This window comes from Arachis stenosperma, chromosome 9 (genome assembly GCF_014773155.1).
Source record: "Arachis stenosperma cultivar V10309 chromosome 9, arast.V10309.gnm1.PFL2, whole genome shotgun sequence".
Classification (NCBI taxonomy): domain Eukaryota; kingdom Viridiplantae; phylum Streptophyta; class Magnoliopsida; order Fabales; family Fabaceae; genus Arachis; species Arachis stenosperma.
In genome coordinates, this window is record NC_080385.1 from 136,700,018 (window position 1) to 136,715,086 (window position 15,069).

Sequence of the window (15,069 nt, forward strand, 5' to 3'; positions counted from 1 at the left end):
AAGCATGTCAGAGGGACACTTTCTGATCAATTGTTTGTATCTTTCCCAAGCTTCATAGAGGGATTCTCCATCCTTCTGTCTGAAGGTTTGGACTTCCATTCTAAGCTTACTCAATTTTTGAGGTGGAAAGAACTTTGCCAAGAAGGCATTGACTAGCTTTTTCCAAGAGTCCAGGCTTTCTTTAGGTTGTGAGTCCAACCATGTCCTAGCTCTGTCTCTTACAGCAAAAGGGAATAGCATAAGTCTATAGACCTCAGGGTCTACCCCATTAGTCTTGACTGTGTCACAGATTTGCAAGAATTCAGCTAAAAACTGATGAGGATCTTCCAATGGAAGTCCATGGAACTTGCAATTCTGTTGCATTAGAGAAACTAATTGAGGCTTAAGCTCAAAGTTGTTTGCTCCAATGGCAGGGATAGAGATGCTTCTCCAATAGAAGTCGGGAGTAGGTGCAGTAAAGTCACCCAGCACCTTCCTTGCATTATTTGCATTGTTGCTGTTTTCGGCTGCCATGTCTTCTTCTTCTTTGAAGAATTCGGTTAGGTCCTCTACAGAGAGTTGTGCCTTAGCTTCTCTTAGCTTTCGCTTCAAGGTCCTTTCAGGTTCAGGGTCAGCTTCAACAAGAATGCCTTTGTCTTTGTTCCTGCTCATATGAAAGAGAAGAGAACAAGAAAATGTGGAATCCTCTATGTCACAGTATAGAGATTCCTTGAGGTGTCAGAGGAGAAGAAAATTAGAAGGAAGAGGTAGAAGAATTCGAACTTGATCAGATAGAGTTCGAATTGTGCATTAAGAAGGAGTGATACTCCATAAATAGAAGGATGTGAGAAGAGAGGAAGAAATTTTCGAAAATTAAGTAAAAAAGATTTTAAAAACATTTTGAAAAACTTTAATTTGATTTTCGAAAACCAAGAGTGAAAAAAATCAAGTAATTTTTGAAGAAGATTTTGAAATTAGAAATTAAAAAGATTTGATTGAAAACTATTTTGAAAAAGATGTGATTAAAAAGATCTGATTGAAAAGTTATGGTTTTAAAAAGATATGATTGAAAAGATATGATTTGAAAACAATTTTAAAGAGATTTGATTTTAAAAATTAATGACTTGCCTAACAAGAAAATATATGATTCAAACATTAAACCTTTCTCAACAGAAAAGGCAACAGACTTGAGATATTCAATCAAATCATTAATTGTTAGTAAGTATCTTTGAAAAAGGAAAGAAATTGATTTTGAAAACATTTGATTGAAAAGATTTGATTTGAAAAAGATTTGATTTTGAAAAACTTTGAAAACTTGAAAAAAATTGATTTGAAAACAAAATCCTCCCCCTTGTGCCATCCTGGCGTTAAACGCCCAGAATGGTATCCATTCTGGCGTTTAACGCCCAAAATGCTACCTTTTTGGGCGTTAAACGCCCAACCAGGTACCCTGGCTGGCGTTTAAACGCCAGTCTGTCCTTCTTCACTGGGCGTTTTGAACGCCCAGCTTTTTCTGTGTAATTCCTCTGTTGCATGTTCTGAATCTTCAGTCCCCTGTACTATTGACTTGAAAATAGAACCAAGATCAAATAAACAAGGCATGCAAGACACCAAACTTAAGATTAGACACTAGACTCAAACAAGAAACATAAAATATTTTTGGTTTTTATGATTTTAAAATTTTTTTGTGCTTTTTTCGAAAATTATATGAAAATAGAAAATAAAGGTTTCAGAATTCTCAATTTGGATTCCAGGAATCATTGCAATGCTAGTCTAAGACTCCGGTCCAGGAATTAGACATGGCTTCACAGCCAGCCAAGCTTTCAAAGAAAGCTTCGGTCCAAAACACTAGACATGGCCAATGGCCAGCCAAGCCTTAGCAGATCATTGCTCCAATGGCAAGATTGATAGAAATCAACAAGCTATTGTGATGATCAGTTGAAAACTCGGTCCAATAAGATTAGACATGGCTTCTCAGCCAGCCAGATTTCAACAGATCATCATGAAACTCTAGAATTCATTCTTAAGAACTCTGAGAAAAATACCTAATCTAAGCAACAAGATGAACCGTCAGTTGTCCATACACAAGAACAATCCCCGGCAACGGCGCCAAAAACTTGGTGCACGAAATTGTGATCACTACTTTTACACGAAATAATCCCTAGTAATGGCTCCAAAGACTTGGTGCTCAATACCATGGCATAAACACAACTTCGCACAACTAACCAGCAAGTGCACTGGGTCGTCCAAGTAATAAACCTTACGCGAGTAAGGGTCGATCCCACGGAGATTGTTGGTATGAAGCAAGCTATGGTCACCTTGTAAATCTTAGTCAGGCAGACTCAAATGGGTATAGATGATGAATAAAACATAAAGATAAAGATAGAGGTACTTATGTATATCATTGGTGAGAGCTTCAGATAAGCGTATGAAGATGCCTTCCCTTCCGTCTCTCTGCTTTCCTACTGTCTTCATCCAATCCTTCTTACTCCTTTCCATGGCAAGCTTATGCAAGGGTTTCACCGTTGTCAGTGGCTACCTCCCATCCTCTCAGTGAAAATGTTCCTATGCTCTGTCACAGCATATGGCTAATCAGCTGTCGGTTCTCGGTCAGGCCGGAATAGAATCCAGTGATTCTTTTGCGTCTGTCACTAACGCCCCGCCTGCTAGGAGTTTGAAGCACGTCACAGTCATTCAATCATTGAATCCTACTCAGAATACCACAGACAAGGTTAGACCTTCCGGATTCTCTTGAATGCCGCCATCAGTTCTCGCCTATACCACGAAGACTCTGATCTCACGGAATGGCTGGCTCGTTTGTCAGGCGAGCACTCGGTTGTCAGGCGATCAACCATGCATCGTGTATCAGGAATCCAAGAGATAAACACTAGAGCCTTGTTTGCTTGTAGAACAGAAGTGGTTGTCAGTCACTTTGTTCATAAGTGAGAATGATGATGAGTGTCACGGATCATCACATTCATCAAATTGAAGAACAAGTGATATCTTGGACAAAGAACAAGCGGAATTGAATAGAAGAACAATAGTAATTGCATTAATACTCGAGGTACAGCAGAGCTCCACACCTTAATCTATGGTGTGTAGAAACTCCACCGTTGAAAATACATAAGAACAAGGTCTAGGCATGGCCGAATGGCCAGCCTCCCAATGATCTAAGATAGCATGAAACTCAAAGATAGCTACCAAGATGTCAAATACAATAGTAAAAGGTCCTACTTATAGAAAACTAGTAGCCTAAGGTGTACAAAGATGGGTAAATGACATAGAAATCCACTTCCGGACCCACTTGGTGTGTGCTTGGGCTGAGCAATGAAGCATTTTCGTGTAGAGACTCTCCTTGGAGTTAAACGCCAGCTTTTATGCCAGTTTGGGCGTTTAACTCCCATTTTGGTGCCAGTTCCGGCGTTTAACGCTGGAATTCCTGAGGGTGACTTTGAACGCCGGTTTGGGCCATCAAATCTTGGGTAAAGTATGAACTATCATATATTGCTGGAAAGCCCAGGATGTCTACTTTCCAACGCCGTTGAGAGCGCGCCAATTGGGCTTCTGTAGCTCCAGAAAATCCACTTCGAGTGCAGGGAGGTCAGAATCCAACAGCATCTGCAGTCCTTTTCAGTCTCTGAATCAGATTTTTGCTCAGATCCCTCAATTTCAGCCAGAAAATACCTGAAATCACAGAAAAACACACAAACTCATAGTAAAGTCCAGAAAAGTGAATTTTAACTAAAAACTAATAAAAATATAATAAAAACTAACTAAAAGATACTAAAAACATACTAAAAATAATGCCAAAAAGGGTACAAATTATCCGCTCATCAGCAGGGCAGCATCCTGATACCTCTCCCACACTTGGCACGCAACATGCTTCCTCGCACAACTTCCCTACTTTGTCCTCCACAAGAGCAGAGCAACCTCCTGGGAGCAACATGGGCTGAATTTCACTCAAAAATCCAACTTAATTCATTTCTTCACCAAATCAAAAAGCCCACTCAAAATTCTTAGATCCAAAATAGAAAGTGTATAAATAGGTGTTAGTTAGGATTAGAAGGGAGTGGTTTTTAGAGAGCTTACTTTGATTTTAAATTTTCATCCTTAGTCAACTTGAGAGCTGAATCTCCATTTTCTGTTTTCTGCGATTGGAGGAGAGAATTCATTTCTTCTACCTCTGATCTTTTGTTTTCTTTACTGGGTTTTGATTGAATCTTGAGTGTGAAGAATTGAGGAACTTCTGTCTCAATCTCCATTTAAGATCTCTTTAATTTCCCTTCTGCATAATTGAGTTCAATTCCATTTCCTTTACTGCTGCAATCTTTAATTTCTCTTCAATTGCTTTGTGAACTTGGATCTAGGAAGGCAATTGAGATCTAGAATCTGCTATCTAGTCTCTGAAGTCCTGAGATCTGATTTTATCTTTTTGGTTCTCCTGCTGAACCACTGCTGCAATCACATTTTCCATTTCTGTTTGAGATCTAGTAGAATTCAAATCATCTCTTGCTTTGATAATTGTTGCAATTTAATTTCCCTTGCTTAAATTCTGAAATCCCAGTCCTCAAATCCCTTTTCCATTCAAGCAATTTACATTTCTTGCACTTTAAGTTACTGCAATTTATATTTCTTACACTTTAAGTTCCAGTCATTTAATTTCTTGTTCTTTAAGATTCAGCTCTTTTACTTTCAGTTCTCTTTAATTTTTGCAATTCATCCCTCTCCCTTTACATTTTCTGCTATTTACTTACTGTTGGATACAAAATCACTCAACCAATACTTGATTCGCTTGACTAAATCAACCACTAAACTAAAATTGCTCAATCCTTCAATCCCTGTGGGATCGACCTCACTTCCGTGAGTTTTATTACTTGATGCGACCCGGTACACTTGCCGGTGAGTTTTGTGTTGGATCATTTTCCAAACATCAAGTTTTTGGCGCCGTTGCCGGGGATTGAAATAGATTGACAATGATTAAGTGAAGTGGAGATCTAGATTAAGCATTTTTTTCTTTTGTTCTCAACTAACATATTAACTGTTTGACTAGTTGCCTAAGCTAACCAAAACTTCATTCTAGCAATAGATTGAAGTTTCACTGGTTTTCTGGTTCTGTGTGTTTCTTGTGGTGTGTTTGTATGTCAGGTACAGGGAGAGCTTCTCCTATTTTCTCTGAAACTGACCAAAGAACTCTTCGAAGGTTAAGAAGAGAAGCTAGAGGAAAGGCTGTTATTGGAGAAGAAGAGTCAGAAGAAGAAGAAGAATTCCAGGAGATGGAAAGAGATCATCCAGAAGGAGGGGCCAACAATAACCCACAACAGAGGAGAGTACTGGCCTCCTATACATTTGCAAATGCTAGACATTGTGGGAGTAGCATTCTTACCCCTAATGTCAATGCAAACAACTTTGAACTGAAGCCACAACTCATCACATTGGTCCAGAACAACTGCTCTTTTGGAGGAGGGCCATTGGAGGACCCGAACCAACATCTATCTAGCTTCTTGAGGATCTGTGACACTGTTAAAAGCAATGGAGTGCACCCTGACATATACAAGTTGCTGTTATTCCCATTCTCTCTCAGAGACAAAGCCACTCAATGGCTAGAAACATTTCCAAAGGAGAGCATCAACACTTGGGATGATTTGGTGAGCAAGTTTCTTGCCAAATTTTATCCCCCTCAAAGGATCATAAGATTGAAGACTGAGGTGCAGACATTCACCCAAATGGATGCTTAAAATCTATATGAGGCATGGGAAAGATATAAGGCTCTGCTGAGGAAATGTCCACCAGAAATGTTCACTGAGTGGGATAAGCTGCAGAACTTCTATGAAGGACTCACTCTGAAGGCTCAAGAGGCACTTGATCACTCAGCTGGAGGATCATTGCAATTGATGAAAACTGTAGAGGAAGCTCAAAACCTCATTGATATGGTGGCCAACAACCAATACTTCTTTGCTCACCAAAGGCAACGCCAACCATCACAGAGAAAGGGAGTGCTAGAATTGGAAGGAGTGGATACAATTTTGGCTCAACACAAAGTGATGCAGCAACAGATTCAGCAACAATTTGAGCAAATGGCCAAGAGAATTGATAGCCTTCAGGTTGCATCAATGAGTGCCCCAAGCCAACCATCAACTCCTTGGGGGCAAAATAAAGAGAACCAAGAAGAACAGCAACAAGAGCAAGTGCACTATATGGACAACCAAAATTCTGGATCAAATGAGGTGTATGGTGACACCTACAATCCATCTTGGAAGAACCACCCAAACCTTAGGTGGGGAGATAACCACAACCAAAACCAACAACCATGGCAAAGGAACTCAGCTCAAAACACCCCAAGAAACAACCAAAATCACAACCAGCAACCAACTAACCAAATTCCTTATAGAAAATCCCAAAATAATTACCCCAACTCCAACCATTATCCATCCAATACCCAACCAACTAACCAAAACACTTACCATTATCCATCAACACCCCAAAACCAACCAATCTCACAAGACTCTCAAAGGATTACTAATCTGGAGATGCTCATGGAGAAGATGATGAAGAACCAAGAAATGACAACAAAGAACCAAGAAGCTTCCATGAAGAGCCTAGAGAGGCAAATTGGGCAAATCTCCAAGCAGATTTCTATTGAGAGACCTTCAAGCTCACTACCAAGCGACACCATTCCTAATCCAAAAGAAGAATGCAAAGCTGTACAACTAAGGAGTGGAAAGACATTGGTGGATAGCAACAAAGGGCAACCAAGAAACTTATGGAGAGTGACAAAGAACCAACAGAGAAAGATGGAGCTAACAACAAGGACATAACAAGTAAGAATGTCCCAGAAAAGCTCACAGAAGAGAACAATAAACCACAGAATTTAAAGAAGGGAAAGCAGATCATGGAAGAACCAAATCCAAGATAGCAACAAGTGGAGAAGAATCTTACACCTCCACTACCTTATCCACAGAGATTCCACAAAGAAGCAAAGGATCAACATTTCCACAAATTCCTCGAGACTTTCAAGAAACTAGAGATTAACATACCCTTGGCTGAGGCATTGGAGCAAATGCCTCTGTATGCCAAGTTCTTAAAGGAGCTCATCAACAAGAAAAGGAGTTGGAATGAGAAGGAGACTGTAATGCTCACTGAAGAATGCAGTGCACTAATCAGAAAAGGACTTCCTCCCAAGCTTGAAGATCCTGGAGGTTTCTTCCTACCTTGCACCATTGGAAGTCTATTCATCAACAAGGGGATGTGTGACTTAGGAGCAAGCATAAATCTAATCCCATCCTCTTTAGTGAAAAAGCTTGGCATAGGAGAGGTGAAGCCAATACAGATGTCCTTGGAATTGGTGGACCAATTAGTAGTATACCCCAAAGGGGTGATTGAAAACCTTTTAGTTAAGGTTGACAAGTTCATCTTTCCTACAGACTTTGTGATCCTGGATTCAGCAGAGAATGAGAATGACTCCATAATACTTGGTCGACCATTTTTGGCCACCGCTAGAGCCATCGTAGATATAGAGCAAGGAAAGCTAACCCTCAGGATGCATGAAGAAAGCATTACCTTGAAAGTATTTCCAGAATCACAAATTAATGAAGAAACAAGCAAAACAAGTAGTGACTGTCTTCCAAGACAAGCAACCAACAACACAGTAGAGCAGAAGAATGAGCAGGTACAAGGAGGAGAAGGAATTCAAAAGGAAGCCGGGACGATAAACAAAAAGGGAGGTATCACAAATCAAGCCACTGTCGAGGAAGAAAGATCAACAACAACAAAAAAGAAAAACAAGAAAAAGGATCACAAAGGGTGGAAGAACAAAAAAATCCCAACTGAAGGATTTTCCAAAGGTGATAAGGTGCAATTAGTATATCAACAGCTGGGAACAGAAGATCATTACACTGTCAACCAAGTACTCTCTCTTGAGCACATTGAAATTGAGCATCAAGGCACACAGAGGAAGCTTACAGTGAGAGGGGATAAGTTGAGACATCACAAGCATCAACCACCCTAAAGGGAGTTCAATGTCAAGCTAGTGACAATAAAGAAGCGCTTGTTGGGAGGCAACCCAACCTGAGGTAGTTTTCTTTTCATAGCTTTTCAATAAAAATGTTGAATAATTGGTATGCATTGCAAGGAGCTAAGTTTGGTGTTGCACACCAAAATAATTTAAGGGAGAATGAAGGATTCTAAGTTTGGTGTTCCACCAAAATCTCATTTAAAAACACATTCTCACTTCCTGCACAATACTAGCTCCAAGCAATCAGAAAGATTATTCAACTACTTAACTGCTTTCTAGTTTTAATTCCAAAACCTTTAGCAAGGACACAAGATTTCACATATGGTTAAGTTGATGCATGAAAAATAGTGGTGATGAGCGGATAATTTGTACCCTTTTTGGCATTGTTTTTAGTATGTTTTTAGTATCTTTTAGTTAGTTTTTATTATATTTTTATTAGTTTTTAGTTAAAATTCACTTTTCTGGACTTTACTATGAGTTTGTGTGTTTTTCTGTGATTTCAGGTATTTTCTGGCTGAAATTGAGGGATCTGAGCAAAAATCTGATTCAGAGACTGAAAAGGACTGCAGATGCTGTTGGATTCTAACCTCCCTGCACTCGAAGTGGATTTTCTGGAGCTACAGACGCTCAATTGGCGCGCTCTCAACGGCGTTGGAAAGTAGACATCCTGGGCTTTCCAGCAATATATGATAGTCCATACTTTGCTCAAGATTTGATGGCTCAAACCGGCGTTCAAAGTCACCCTCAGGAATTCCAGCGTTAAACGCCGGAACTGGCACCAAAATGGGAGTTAAACGCCCAAACTGGCATAAAAGCTGGCGTTTAACTCCAAGGAGAGTCTCTACACGAAAATGCTTCATTGCTCAGCCCAAGCACACACCAAGTGGGCCCGGAAGTGGATTTCTATGTCATTTACCCATCTTTGTACACCTTAGGCTACTAGTTTTCTGTAAGTAGGACCTTTTACTATTGTATTTGACATCTTGGTAGCTATCTTTGAGTTTCATGCTATCTTAGATCATTGGGAGGCTGGCCATTCGGCCATGCCTAGACCTTGTTCTTATGTATTTTCAACGGTGGAGTTTCTACACACCATAGATTAAGGTGTGGAGCTCTGCTGTACCTCGAGTATTAATGCAATTACTATTGTTCTTCTATTCAATTCCGCTTGTTCTTTGTCCAAGATATCACTTGTTCTTCAATTTGATGAATGTGATGATCCGTGACACTCATCATCATTCTCACTTATGAACAAAGTGACTGACAACCACTTCTGTTCTACAAGCAAACAAGGCTCTAGTGTTTATCTCTTGGATTCCTGATACACGATGCATGGTTGATCGCCTGACAACCGAGTGCTCGCCTGACAAACGAGCCAGCCATTCCGTGAGATCAGAGTCTTCGTTGTATAGGCGAGAACTGATGGCGGCATTCAAGAGAATCCGGAAGGTCTAACCTTGTCTGTGGTATTCTGAGTAGGATTCAATGATTGAATGACTGTGACGTGCTTCAAACTCCTAGCAGGCGGGGCGTTAGTGACAGACGCAAAAGAATCACTGGATTCTATTCCGGCCTGACCGAGAACCGACAGCTGATTAGCCATATGCTGTGACAGAGCATAGGAACATTTTCACTGAGAGGATGGGAGGTAGCCACTGACAACGGTGAAACCCTTGGATAAGCTTGCCATGGAAAGGAGTAAGAAGGATTGGATGAAGACAGTAGGAAAGCAGAGAGACGGAAGGGAAGGCATCTTCATACGCTTATCTGAAGCCCTCACCAATGATATACATAAGTATCTCTATCTTTATCTTTATGTTTTATTCATTCATCATCTATACCCATTTGAGTCTGCCTGACTAAGATTTACAAGGTGACCATAGCTTGCTTCATACCAACAATCTCCGTGGGATCGACCCTTACTCGCGTAAGGTTTATTACTTGGACGACCCAGTGCACTTGCTGGTTAGTTGTGCGAAGTTGTGTTTATGCCATGGTATTGAGCACCAAGTTTTTGGCGCCGTTGCCGGGGATTGTTTTGTGTAAAAGTAGTGATCACAATTTCGTGCACCAAGTTTTTGGCGGCGTTGCCGGGGATTGTTTTTGTGTATGGACAACTGACGGTTTATCTTGTTGCTTAGATTAGGTATTTTTCTCAGAGTTCTTAAGAATGAATTCTAGAGTTTCATGATGATCTGTTGAAATCTGGCTGGCTGAGAAGCCATGTCTAATCTTATTGGACCGAGTTTTCAACTGATCATCACAATAGCTTGTTGATTTCTATCAATCTTGCCATTGGAGCAATGATCTGCTAAGGCTTGGCTGGCCATTGGCCATGTCTAGTGTTTTGGACCGAAGCTTTCTTTGAAAGCTTGGCTGGCTGTGAAGCCATGTCTAATTCCTGGACTGGAGTCTTAGACTAGCATTGCAATGATTCCTGGAATTCAAATTGAAAATTCTGAAACCTTTATTTTCCATTTTCATATAATTTTCGAAAAAGCACAAAAAAAATTACAAAATCATAAAAACCAAAAATATTTTATGTTTCTTGTTTGAGTCTAGTGTCTAATTTTAAGTTTGGTGTCTTGCATGCATTGTCTATTTGATCTTGGTTCTATTTTCAAGTCAATAGTACAGGGAACTGAAGATTCAGAACATGCAGCAGAGGAATTACACAGAAAAAGCTGGGCGTTCAAAACGCCCAGTGAAGAAGGACAGACTGGCGTTTAAACGCCAGCCAGGGTGCCTGGTTGGGTGTTTAACGCCCAAAAAGGTAGTGCACTGGGCGTTAAACGCCAGAATGTGCACCATTCTGGGCGTTTAACGCCAGGATGGCACAAGGGGGAAGATTTTGTTTTTCAAATCAATTTTTTTTCAAGTTTTCAAAGTTTTTCAAAATCAAATCTTTTTCAAATCATATCTTTTCAATCAAATGTTTTCAAAATCAATTTCTTTCCTTTTTCAAAGATACTTACTAACAATTAATGATTTGATTGAACATTTCAAGTATGCTGCCTTTTCTGTTGAGAAAGGTTTAATGTTTGAATCATATCTTTTCTTGTTAGGCAAGTCATTAATTTTTAAAATCAAATCTTTTCAAATTTGTTTTCAAATCATATCTTTTCAATCATATCTTTTTAAAACCACAACTTTTCAATCAGATCTTTTTAATCACATCTTTTTCAAAATAGTTTTCAATCAAATCTTTTTGATTTCTAATTTCAAAATCTTTTTCAAAAATCACTTGATTTCTTTTCCACTCTTGGTTTTCGAAAATCAATTAAAGCTTCTCAAAATATTTTTAAAATCTTTTTCACTTAATTTTCGAAAATTTCCTTCCCCTCTTCTCACATCCTTCTATTTATGGAGTATCACTCCTTCTTAATGCACAATTCGAACTCTATCTGATCAAGTTCGAATTCTTCTACCTCTTCCTTCTAATTTTCTTCTCCTCTGACACCTCAAGGAATCTCTATACTGTGACATAGAGGATTCCACATTTTCTTGTTCTCTTCTCTTTCATATGAGCAGGAACAAAGACAAAGGCATTCTTGTTGAAGCTGACCCTGAACCTGAAAGGACCTTGAAGCGAAAGCTAAGAGAAGCTAAGGCACAACTCTCTGTAGAGGACCTAACCGAATTCTTCAAAGAAGAAGAAGACATGGCAGCCGAAAACAACAACAATGCCAACAATGCAAGGAAGGTGCTGGGTGATTTTACTGCACCTACTCCCGACTTCTATGGGAGAAGCATCTCTATCCCTGCCATTAGAGCAAACAACTTTGAGCTTAAGCCTCAATTAGTTTCTCTAATGCAACAGAATTGCAAGTTCCATGGACTTCCATTGGAAGATCCTCATCAGTTCTTAGCTGAATTCTTGCAAATCTGTGACACTGTTAAGACTAATGGGGTTGACCCTGAGGTCTACAGGCTTATGCTATTCCCTTTTGCTGTAAGAGACAGAGCTAGAATATGGTTGGACTCACAACCTAAAGAAAGCCTGGACTCATGGGAAAAGCTAGTCAATGCCTTCTTGGCAAAGTTCTTTCCACCTCAAAAATTGAGTAAGCTTAGAGTGGAAGTCCAAACCTTCAGACAGAAGGATGGAGAATCCCTCTATGAAGCTTGGGAAAGATACAAACAATTGATCAGAAAGTGTCCTTCTGACATGCTTTCTGAATGGAGCATCATAGGTATTTTCTATGATGGTCTCTCTGAACTATCCAAGATGTCTTTGGATAGCTCTGCTGGAGGATCTCTTCATCTGAAGAAGACGCCTACAGAAGCTCAAGAGCTAATTGAAATGGTTGCAAATAACCAATTCATGTACACTTCTGAAAGGAATCCTGTGAACAATGGGACTAATCAGAAGAAAGGAGTTCTTGAGATTGATATTCTGAATGCCATTCTGGCTCAGAACAAGATATTGACTCAACAAGTCAATTTGATTTCTCAAAGTCTGTCTGGAATGCAAAATGCACCAAGCAGTACTAAGGATGCTTCATCTGAAGAAGAAGCTTATGATCCTGAGAACCCTTCAATGGAAGAGGTGAATTACTTAGGAGAACCCTATGGAAACACCTATAATTCTTCATGGAGAAATCACCCAAATTTCTCATGGAAGAATCAAGAGAGACCTCAACAAGGTTTCAACAATAATGGTGGAAGAAACAGTTTTAGCAATGGCAAGCCTTTTCCATCATCTTCTCAGCAACAGACAGAGAATTCTAAGCAGAACCCCTCTGACTTAGCAACCATGGTCTCTGATCTAATCAAAACCACTCAAAGTTTCATGACTGAAACAAGGTCCTCCATTAGGAATTTGGAGGCACAAGTGGGGCAGCTGAGCAAGAAAGTTACTGAACTCCCTCCTAGTACTCTCCCAAGTAATACAGAAGAAAATCCAAAAGGAGAGTGCAAAGCCATAACCATGGCCGAATCTGGAAAAGAAAGAGAGGAAGTGGACGCCACTGAGGAAGGCCTCAATGGGCGTGCCCTAGCCTCCACAGAGTTCCCTAATGAGGAACCATGGGAATCTGAGGCTCAAAATGAAACCATAGAGATTCCACTGGATTTACTTCTGCCATTCATGAGCTCTGATGAGTATTCTTCCTCGGAAGAGGATGAGTATGTCACTGAAGAGCAAGTTGCTAAATACCTTGGAGCAATCATGAAGCTAAATGACAAGTTATTTGGAAATGAGACTTGGGAGGATGAACCCCCTTTGCTCACCAAAGAACTGGATGACTTGTCTAGGCAGAAATTAGCTCAAAAGAGACAAGATCCTGGGAAGTTTTCAATACCTTGTACCATAGGTACCATGACCTTCAAGAAGGCTCTGTGTGACTTAGGGTCAAGTGTAAACCTCATGCCTCTCTCTGTAATGGAGAAGCTAGGGATCTTTGAGGTACAAGCTGCAAGAATCTCACTGGAGATGGCAGACAATTCAAGAAAACAAGCTTATGGACTTGTAGAGGATGTTTTGGTGAAGATTGAAGACCATTACATCCCTACTGATTTCATAGTCCTAGAGACTGGGAAGTGCATGGATGAATCTATCATCCTTGGCAGACCCTTCCTAGCCACAGCAAAGGTTGTGATTGATGTTGATGGAGGTGAACTAATCATTCAAGTGAATGAAGAATCCTTTGTGTTCAAGGCTCAAGGATATCCCCCTGTCACCATGGAGAAGAAGCATGAAGAGCTTCTCTCAAATCAGAGGCAAACAGAGCCCCCACAGTCAAACTCTAAGTTTGGTGTTGGGAGGCCACAGCCAAACTCTAAGTTTGGTGTTGAACCCCCACATTCAAACTCTAAGTTTGGTGTTGGGAGGTTCCAACATTGCTCTGAGTGTCTGTGAGGCTCCATGAGAGCCCTCTGTCAAGCTACTGACATTAAAGAAGCGCTTGTTGGGAGGCAACCCAATGTTATATTTTATCTATTTCTCTTTGTTATTTTTTGTTATTTTGTAGGTTAATGATCATAAGAAGTCACAAAATCAATTGAAAAAGCAAAAACAGAATGAAAAACAGGAAGAAAAATAGCACACCCTGGAGGAAGAACCCACTGGCGTTTAAACGCCAGTGAGGCTAGCAGTTGGGCGTTTAACGCCCAGTCTGGCACCATTCTGGGCGTTTAACGCCAGAAAGGGGCACCAGACTGGCGTTAAACGCCAGAAAAGGGCAAGAACCTGGCGTTAAACGCCAGGAATGGGCACCAGCCCGGCGTTTAACGCCAGAAATGGCTCAAAACGTGATTTTGAATGCCATTTGGTGCAGGGATGACTTTTCCTTGACACCACAGGATCTGTGGACCCCACAGGATCCCCACCAACCCCACCACTTTCTCTCTTCTTCACCCATTCACCAATCACCTCAACTCCTCTTCCCCAAAAACCCTTCACCTATCAAATCCCATCCTTCTCTTCACCACTCACATCCATCCTTCATAAAACCCCACCTACCTCACCATTCAAATTCAAACCACTTTCCCTCCCAAACCCACCCATACATGACCGAACCATGAGCCCCCCTTCTCTTATATAAACCTTTCTTCACCCCTTCATTTTCACACAACCTAAACATCACTCTCCCCCCTCTTTGGCCGAACACAAAGCCACTCCCTTCTTCCTCAATTCTTCTTCTTCTACTCTCTTCTTTCTTCTTTTGCTCGAGGACGGGCAAACCTTTTAAGTTTGGTGTGGTAAAAGCGTTGCTTTTTTGTTTTTCCATAACCATTTATGGCATCTAAGGCCGGAGAAACCTCTAGAAAGAGGAAAGGGAAGGCAAAAGCTTCCACCTCCGAGTCATGGGAGATGGATAGATTCATCTCAAGGGTGCATCAAGACCACTTCTATGAAGTTGTGGCTTTGAAGAAGGTGATCCCCGAGGCCCCCTTTTCACTCAAAAAGGGTGAATATCCGGAGATCCGACATGAGATTCGAAGAAGAGGTTGGGAAGTTCTTACCAACCCATTCAACAAGTCGGAATCTTGATGGTTCAAGAGTTCTATGCCAATGCATGGATCACCAAGAACCATGATCAAAGTGTGAACCCGGATCCAAAGAATTATCTTACTAT

General features: G+C 40.6%; 2 non-coding genes across 2 annotated transcripts; one reads left to right on the forward strand and one right to left on the reverse strand.

Annotated features, from left to right (window-relative positions):
- Window positions 1-108, forward strand: LOC130952515 (small nucleolar RNA R71). The gene has a single exon (XR_009074695.1). It is a non-coding gene; the product is annotated as a small nucleolar RNA R71 (small nucleolar RNA).
- An 11,948-nt stretch (window positions 109-12,056) lies between these two features.
- LOC130952484 (small nucleolar RNA R71) lies at window positions 12,057-12,164 on the reverse strand. Its single transcript, XR_009074664.1, has one exon. It is a non-coding gene; the product is annotated as a small nucleolar RNA R71 (small nucleolar RNA).
- Between the last annotated feature and the right edge of the window lie 2,905 nt (window positions 12,165-15,069).